Raw genomic sequence first — 9563 nt, 5'->3', positions numbered from 1 at the left:
CTGTGTCTAGAAGCCCACTTGTTTTTGTGTGTTGGGCTGGTCGTCATAGCAACCCGTATGATGAGCCAAACAACCCCCATGCGCCTTGAGTACAACACTGGGAATGGTGCCAACACATTGTCTGTTGAAGTGTCAGGTCACATGGGCCGGAGTGACTGACAAGTGGACGTCGCTGGGTGAAAACGCATCAAGGCAATACCTGGCTGTGTTGGTGGGCTTTAATGTCACAGGGCATCACAATTAGTGGTCCTGGCCAGTGTCTGCTGTCAGGTGTAGTCTGGGGCGCCACTTCTAGTACTTCCGTTTACCTGTTCTTTGATTCAACGTTTGTTATGCAGCAGACACGTGTTGGAGAGGTCGTACGTAATGCATTTTGGTTTGATCTGCAGTTGTGCGATAAAGCATAGGTAGCTCCAAAAAAAATAAGATTTATCCTGTGCTTCACCCACAAGAAAAGAGCACAGGAGCACTAAAAGCCAGCATCACTCCCACCGAAAACTGGAAGGCGGAGACTAAGAGAGCCACACCCCTCATCTGCAAAAGAAAAATGGGAAGGTGGAGACTGAGAGAGCCACACCCCTCATCTGCAAAAGAAAAACTGGAAGGTGGGGACTGAGAGAGCCACACCCCTCATCTGGAGAAGAAAAACTGGAAGGTGGGGACTGAGAGAGCCACACCCCTCATCTGGAGAAGAAAAACTGGAAGGTGGAGACTGAGAGAGCCACACCCCTCATCTGGAGAAGAAGGATGCTGCACGTTGAAGTGAAGAGCAATGGACATGCAAGAGGAAGCAGGGTGTGCAGTTTAATTACTACAAGTGATGAGACAACAAGATGAGCAATCGTTAGATGGATACGTGCGAAAGGCACTATATTATAGACAGATACACTGTTGGTCAAACGTCCCAGAACACCCCTATTCTTCTAATTTGTATTTGAAGTTTAAGCTGATGGTTTATATTGCAAGGTGCTGTATAAGAGATGTAAAAGGCAGTACATGATGGATGGATGAATGTGAAAGGCGCTATATAACAGAAGTGGAAGAGAGTCTATATATTTAACATTTAGATTTGTAGGACTTTGGAAAGGCCAGTATGTGACCTACAAATATCTTAAAGGCACTCCATAATGGATCTATAGAAATGAAAGGCACTGTATAATTTACACATACCCTGATCTGCATAGAGTAATACACAGACCTGTGAAAATCACTGACAAATATGAAAGGCACCATGTAACTGACCGATTTTTGAAAGCACAATATAGAAGTGGAATGGTAGGAAATGCAGTAAATAATTTAAATAAATAGATCTCAAAGGCACTATACAAAAACAGATAGGTAAGGTGCTATATAATAGATGCATAGTTTTATAGATGTGAAAGGCACTCTGCCAAGGCAGAGATGGCCTATGAGATCTTTAAGGAGCTCAGTGGATTAACTGAGGGTTCAACTCCAGAATAATTTCACACAGATAGGTGGACGGCTGGCTATCTGACTCGTGTCCCCTCTCATGTTTGTTATGTACTGGTGTGCTGGCTGTGCTGCTCTACATAATCTACTGGGCACATAAACCTTTAATGGAAGAAAAAGACAGACTGGGGAACATGTGCCATCAATGGGAAGTTTGGTTTATGGTGGGGTGTGTGTGCCTGGCCACACTAAAACGGAGATTTGTCTCTCAAGAAGAAAAGAAAGATTCCCTGCAAGTGGATTGAGTGGGGAGCAACTAGGGGGCAGTATGCCCAGCTCCATAGTTTTAGAAAGGAAACAAGGGCACCACCTTCCACAGCAAACATGAAAGGAACTATACATGTGAACAGATGAATGAGCTATTTTAGTGGGCAGTAGCACCCCAACCTGGAGTTAAAGCCCACCTCCTGTGTTTTCAGTTATTCAGAGTCTAAAACCTGCACTGATTTGCCTATCCGCAGACCTAACTTGGTGAGTTACGGGGGTCTTCTGTCACTAGATGGCAGTGAGTTGTCTTTTATCTGAAGGGGCTCAGCCCGGGTTTCATCATAATGGGCCTCTACGGACACCTTTGTAGCTGAGGTCAGATTCACCATTTCTGCCCATTGTGACTAATACCTTGGGGCAACAGGGGGGCAATAAAGTCAAGACCTTGGCCTGTCAGTCAAAGGAATTTATTGAAGACCCTGAAATTGGGGTGCAGGATCCACCAGTTCATTTTAGTCCTGCGTCTTACAGCAGAAGGAAACTGGGAATTGTCAGATAGGGACTGCTGGAGAAGTGGAGGCAGGGGGCAGAATGGCAGCTTCATTCATTCTTGTTTTTCTTTCCTGCTTTTGTGCGCCCCTGGCACTTGTTAAATGTCTCCGTTTTGTTCCGTTCTCCTTTTCTCATTTATCATTTCCTGGTCTTTGAAAGCCCACGTGAAAGACCTCAGTTGCACCTCAGCCTTCCTGGCAGGGCTGCATGTGTCGGCGTGTGGTGCAATCCCTTCAGGAAATTTCAGTTTCTCTGTGATGGAAAAAAGCACACGTTGGCACTCTTTGAGATAAAAACCTGATTTCAACACGTAGAGTGTGGTGTTATGGAGGTGCAGCAAGCACTTGGAATATCTGAGGAGCTGCAAATCAAGGTCGGGCTCTGGGCGTTTATTTGAATATGAATGATACGAGGGTCCCGCAGATGGCAGCACTACTGGACCCTCAACTAGGAGTAGTGGCAGCAGTCGTATGGTCACTCCTAAAGCCAATGCCACCATCCATCTCTTCAAGTGGAGTGATGAAGGAAACTCGAGAAAGACTTTATGCTGAGCTTTGAGTCAAAGTGTTTCTGCTTTCACTTGCAAGATCCTAAAGCCTCGTTTCGTAGAAATGGCTCACGTTCTCTTACCAGCACCCAGAGTGACTCACTTAGTGTGACATACCGTAACTCTTTATGGGACCCCACGAGCATCTTATTTAATTGATCCAGTAATTCAAATGAATGTACAGTAAAAGTCTTAGTGCATCACCCGCAGCACATCTCCCGAGTCCATGTCACCATGTCACCTCCGCCCCGTCCTCCAATCACACGGCACTCTGGCCGTGACATCACCACTCCGCTGACTGGTGTGATCGGACTCCCTGACTGAAATATGAACTGACAAGATCAAGTAAAAGCACTCGGTTTCCTCTCTGCAGTGCTTGGATCAATACTCTCTCATTATCCGGGAATGCCGTGAAGACGACTCGCTCTGCCTTTGTTGCGGCCGCCTTCTCTCTCCTTGAATGCTGAGGGCTGACACCATTTCTTGTTGCTCATGAATTTCTCTGCCTGCATTGAAAGTCCCCGGGATTGAGACGAGGCGGCTGAACGCTGGGTCGTTTAGGAAGATTTATGAACCTTTTTGCGGGCTGTTTGCTGTAGCAGAGAGTTCATTGGTGCGACTGAGTGGACGAGTTCACGCAGCCCTCCAAACACCAGCGGCTAATAAACTCTGTTAGTTTGATCGACTAGCTGTTCTAATGGAGCATGGCGAGAAGAATATTTTACGTTTCTAAGCTTTTAAAATTATTTTGGGTAATATTTTGTTTTCGTTCATCTTTGTTTATGCGACATGTGAGTTGAGTCACATGACTGAAGTCCTCACGCTCTTCACATCACAGGCTGTGACAGTATGACTACGATGGCATGTCCGTGTTTCAGTGTCCCTCAGCTGGGTAAAGACTGAGCAAGGAGGCCAAGTGCTGGGTATCATTTCGCTTTTTGTGTTCTTGAGGTTCGATTCTCTGGTTCGTCCTCGTGTCTTGTGTGTTGACGCCTCCTTTATGTTTAGCCATCTCCTGACTATCGATTGTCTTCTCACAATAACACCTGTAGACGAGCGTTAACTAAATGACTGCGCCACCTGCTGGCTGCTGACAGCATTTACAGCGTACTCGCCCATTGCCCTAAAGTGTATGAGGTGGTGTGTGGGTCGGCATTGGGCCTTCGGAGCCAGTGGTGCCATTTTGGACTTGAACTTGAAATGTTTTCATTTGGAGGGAACCTTAGTGGGCCGACCTTGTACAGCAAGGGTGTCAAACTCCGGTCCTGGTGGGCCGCAGTGGCTGCAGGTTTTCATTCTCACCCTTTTCCTAACCAGTGACCAGTTTTCGCTGCTAATTAACTCCTTTTCCCTTCATTTTAATGGCCCTGTTTTTAAGGATTCAGTCCTCCGAATTGATTCGTTTCTTCATTAAATGACCGCCAAACAGAAATGAGACGTGAAACGAGCCAACAGATGACCAGCTAAATCGGGGCGTCAAACTCCAACCAAATTCAGTCCAATTAGTTTCTTAATGAGAAGCCAATTCTTGCTGTTAATTACGCTCGTTTTTCATTCCATGGCTTGTTGCTGCTCTCGTTCTGCCACAGCAGACATTTCCAAAACTCGATTTTCTGTCTCTCGTTAAACATGCCGTCAAAAAGTTTTGGTGACCTGAGTAGATCAACCTTACTGAGTCCTTCGCCTTCCTTTATTTCCACATATTGTGTGGTGGGCACAGGTGAGCTGCTCGTTTTGTATCTCGTTGTTGTTTGGCTGCTAATTAAGGAAAAAGAAACAACTAAGTGGGCGGAGTCAAGTTAATTAAAACTAAGAGAAAAGGACTTAATTAGCAGCATAAACAGGTCATTAATTAAGAAAATGGTTAGAATGAAAATCTGCAGCCACTGCGGCCCTCCAGGCCTGGAGTTTGACACCCGTGTTGTGCAGGAAGGGCCAGAAAATGGTAGCAGTACTCAAAGACTAACAGACATGTTATTTCTCCAGCGAAAACGAGATTAAAAGTTTTTTCTCTGCAGGTAAAAAAAAACAAAAGCGCATTGAAAATGATCCTTTTTGGCTGGAGGTGTACTTTTAACACCAGAAACAAAGGGTTACAGGGAGGGGCCCGTTTCAAAGAATAAGATCAAGTTAAAATTAGCCTCCTTCCTGGGTCAGTGCGGGTGTTGGTGCAACAGCAGCGTTTAATACAAAATATACAGGAAACGATCAGGATGAATAAGAATAGAAAGAACAAGCCGGTAAAGTGATGATGACACCAAAGTAGGTGGAATGGCAGGGAAGTGAGAATCCGTTGAATCATTACTGAGGAATCTGGGCAGAATACAGCTGTAGGCAGATCTGTGGATGATGAAATTGAATGGTAACAAATATAAAGAATTACAGCTGTGCTTGAAAGTTTGTGAGCTCTTTAGAATTCTCTATATTTCTGCATAAATATGACTTAAAACATCATCAGATTTTCACTCAAGTCCTAAAAGTAGTAAAGAGAAACCAATGAGACCAAAATATTATACTTGGTCATTTATTTATTAATGAAAATGATCGAATATTACATATTTGTGAGTGGCAGAAGTATGTGAACCTTTGCCTTCAGTATATGCTGTGACCCCCAATAACTCAACTAAATGTTCCCGGTAACTTTTGCTCATTCCTGCACACCGGCTTGGAATTTTCGCCCATTCCTCCGTACAGAACAGCTTCAGCTCTGGGATGTTGGTGGGTTTCCTCACATGAACTGCTCACTTCAGGTCCTTCCACAACATTTCGATTGGATTAAGGTCAGGACTTTGACTTGGCCATTCCAAACATGAACTTTATTCTTCTTGAACCATTCTTTGGTAGAACGACTTGTGTGCTTAGGGTCGTTGTCTTGCTGCATGACCCACCTTTTCTTGAGATTCAGTTCATGGACAGATGTCCTGTCGTTTTCCATTAGAATTCTCTGATTTAATTCAGAATTCATTGTTCCATCAATGGAGGCAAGCCATCCTGGCCCAGATGCAGCCAAACAGGCCCACACCGTGATACTACCACCACCATGTTTCACAGATGGGATAAGGTTCTTATGCTGGATTGCAGTGTTTTCCTTTCTCCAAACATTTTATTTTCATTTAAACCGTAACGTCCTATTTTGGTCTCATCCGTCCACAAAACATTCTTCCAATAGCCTTCTGGTTTGTCCACGTAATCTTTAGCAAACTACAGACGAGCAGCAATGTTTTTTTAGAGAGCAGTGGCTTTCTCCTTGCAACCCTGCCATGCACACCATTGTTGTTCAGTGTTCTCCTGATGGTGGACTCATGAACATGAACATTAGCCAATGTGAGAGAGGCCTTCATTTGCTTAGAAGCTCCCCTGGGGTCCTTTGTGACCTCGCCGACCTCGTGCCTTGCTGTTGGAGTGATCTTTGTTGGTCGACCACTCCTGAGGAGGGTAACAATGGTCTTGAATTTCCTCCATTTGTACACAATCTGTCTGACTGTGGATTGGTGGAGTCCAAACTCTTTAGAGATGGTTTTCTAACCTTTTCCAGCCTGATGAGCATCAACAAGTCTTTTTGTGAGGTCCTCAGAAATCTCCTTTGTTCGTGCCATGACACACTTTCATAAACACGTGTTGTGAAGAGCAGACTTTGATAGATCCTGGTCTTTAAATGACACAGGGTGCCCACTCACACCTGATTGGCATCCCATTGACTCGAATTTCACCTTCAAACTAACTGATCATCCGTGAGGTTCACATACTTCTGCCACTCACAAATATGTAATATTCAATCATTTTCCTCAATAAATAAATGACCAAGTATAATATTTTGGTCTCATTTGTTTAAGTGGTTTCTCTTTATCTACTTTTAGGACTTGAGTGAAAATCTGATGATGTTTTAGGTCATATTTATACAGAAATATAGAAAATTCTAAAGGGTTCACAAACTTTCAAGCACAACTGTATGTGCAGGAAGTAACAAGGTTTGAATGCATGATGGGAGCTCTGAAAATTTGAAAGGTAGATGGGCCTGGGAGTCACGGTGGACTGGTCACGGTCCACACCCAGGTGGCATGTAATGGAGGTTAAGGTTGTAACGGCCGACTCACTTTCCGAAACCGGCGGCTACACCACCAAGACTTGTGGCCTGGCAAGTTGAGGACGTTAGACCCGACAATCCGTACTTCCTCCCAATAAACTTTCCCTAATCGACAATCAAAAATAAGCCAAATAACAAACAGTATGTAAAATAATAAAGTGAGTATATATTGATAAAGAATTAAATGAACAAACTCCAAACAACATATGTATATGTCACACCCCAACCAACCCTGACATAACATTCAACCCCAAAAGTGTCCGGCGGAAAGTAATAATAAAAAGAAAAAGTGCAGCACAAAGTTAATATCCAATACCAACACTCCTTGACTCCACACTGAACACAAACTCACTAAGACACACAGAAAGCACGAAACGCACATAAAAGTCCAGAAGAATTAACGGAAAGTGAATAATGTTTGTGAACCTGGTTCAGCTGGAAAAATAGTCCTATGGAAATTACACGGATGAAAATGATGGCCTGCTCCTCTCTCGCCGTGCTTGTCCTCGGTGCGTGGCGTAATCCAGAACCCCGGGGTTTTGCAGTGCAAAGATGTTGTTGTCGGGCGTTGAGAGAGGCAGGTAGACAAAGGTATGAATGATCCGAAGTGGTGCTTTATCCTGTCTCTGTCGCGGAATGGCGGCCTAGTAGAACGAGATTTTTTTTTTCCTTTCTGTCCTTCCGTTTGAATAGCAAATGATCAGACGCAGGTGATGGAATTGACAGGACTAATTATCGTGAGGGGCTACGGTTCCACAGTGTTATTCCCCCATTGTTTCCAGGGGAGCATATTTACACACACACACACACCATATAAACAGGACTAATGCTACAAAAGATGGAACTCGGCACAAAATACATTTACGACGACATTAATCGTGTGGCAGTAGCATCATAGGATCCTGGGTTATGCCGCTCCCCTGGGGTGCAGTACAGATCAACGTCCTTTGGTTTTGTGTTTGAAATCAGTAAAAGCATTCTGAATTTCTTGTTTTAGATGAAACATTCTAAAATTTCCTCCATAATTAATAACCCATTTTAAAAAAAGTAACGCCCAATAATTCTTTAGAAAAATGTACCTTGTCATGTCTTTTGTTTCGGTTTCAAGCAACCGTTGACTTTGATGCTTTTCTGCTGCATCACAACCCATAAGAATATCCTGAATGTCAACTTTTTCTGTGGTTTTGGATCATCGGCACTACAGGTTAAGATGGCCAATGAATGTAAAAGAGGCTTGGGGTGACGAATCCGACACACAGGCCACCTATAAATAGGTAACAGAATCGGGTCAAAAAAGACCCATAAGGCACAGCATTGGAAGACTCTGTAAGGCTTAACACACTGGTGAGGCCTCACTTAGACTGTCGGGTGTAGTCTCTGTCACCGTATCACAAAAAAGAATGTAGAAGTGAGGAAGGAGTCCATCCATCTTCCTAGCCCGCTTATCCAGGGCAGAGTTGCAGTACAGTTGGAGACTATCCAGCGAAGGCTTCTTCACAGCAACATTTGAAAGAGCCTGAACCTTGTTAGCTTTAGCACACTGACATTAAGGCTATGTCCACACTACTACGTTTTTATATAATAACAGATTTTAGACATAAACGATCTCCGTCCACGCCATTGTTTTCAGACTGTTAACTAAAGTATCTCCACCCACACTAAAGTGACCAAAAACGCGCATGATGTAGCCATCGTCGAAGCAGATTAGACAGCACGGGCACCCTCAGCCCCAAAGAAGGCACTCGGAGTCTCAGGACAGGCAGCAGAATCGAGATTTATTGTACGTCGCACATAGAGACTCATGAGTGAGCAGCCACAGGCATCTCTTACATTTATTACAATTCTTACCATACAAGCCATTAATTCCTCCTCATCTGACTCCTGTCATTTGACTGCTCTGATTTGCCTCTAATTAATTCTACCAATATCTCTTACACAAGGGGGTGTCAAAGCCCCCTCAGTCCATCATTTCTGTTTGACATGGCCTATCCTCGCTGCCTACCATTATTTACAGCCAAAGAGTTCCCATTCCCTCTCGCAGCGAGGGGCCCGTCCTTCTCCAGCTCCTCCTGCACGTCTGACCTTTGTCAGTTTCCAGCTCATACAGAATAATAAAAATATGTTGGCAATCCTAACTCTTCAATCTTAATGCTTAGTAAAATATAGCGTCTACTTCTCTCATATGCTTTGTGGAGCTCAGCCCGGACACAGACAGGCACCCAACACACGTTTATTTACAATATATTACTGTTTACAAGGTGCACACACAACCCCAAAGTCCAGGCCTTCTTCACCTCTTCACTCCTCTCCACCAAGCTCTGTCCTTCTCCTCTCCTGACTCCAGCCACTGAACGGAGGGAGGCGGCCCCTTTTATCCCCACCCGGACGTGCTCCAGGTGCCTCCCGATTAGGTTCCGCTGGCACTCCCCTGTGTGGCAGAAGTACTGGCTGCGCACCCGGAAAGCATTCCGGGTGTCCCTGGTCGATTTCCTCCAACACTTCGGGTGTGGCTGAAGTGCTAAGGACCAGGGCTCTCCAGGCATTTGGGTGCCCTCTGGCGGTGACCACGGGCCCCTATAGGGTTGAACTTCCAAGGTCAACTCCCGTGGTCCCCAAAGCCACCAGGGCGGTCGCCCCTCGTGATCTGGAGGAGGCGTAAGCCCTCCTCTGGTCCTCCTGGACGTCCCGACTGGGTATCACCCC

Source organism: Polypterus senegalus, chromosome 16, assembly GCF_016835505.1.
Source record: "Polypterus senegalus isolate Bchr_013 chromosome 16, ASM1683550v1, whole genome shotgun sequence".
Lineage (NCBI taxonomy): Eukaryota > Metazoa > Chordata > Cladistia > Polypteriformes > Polypteridae > Polypterus > Polypterus senegalus.
Note: the sequence above shows the minus strand (reverse complement) of the source record.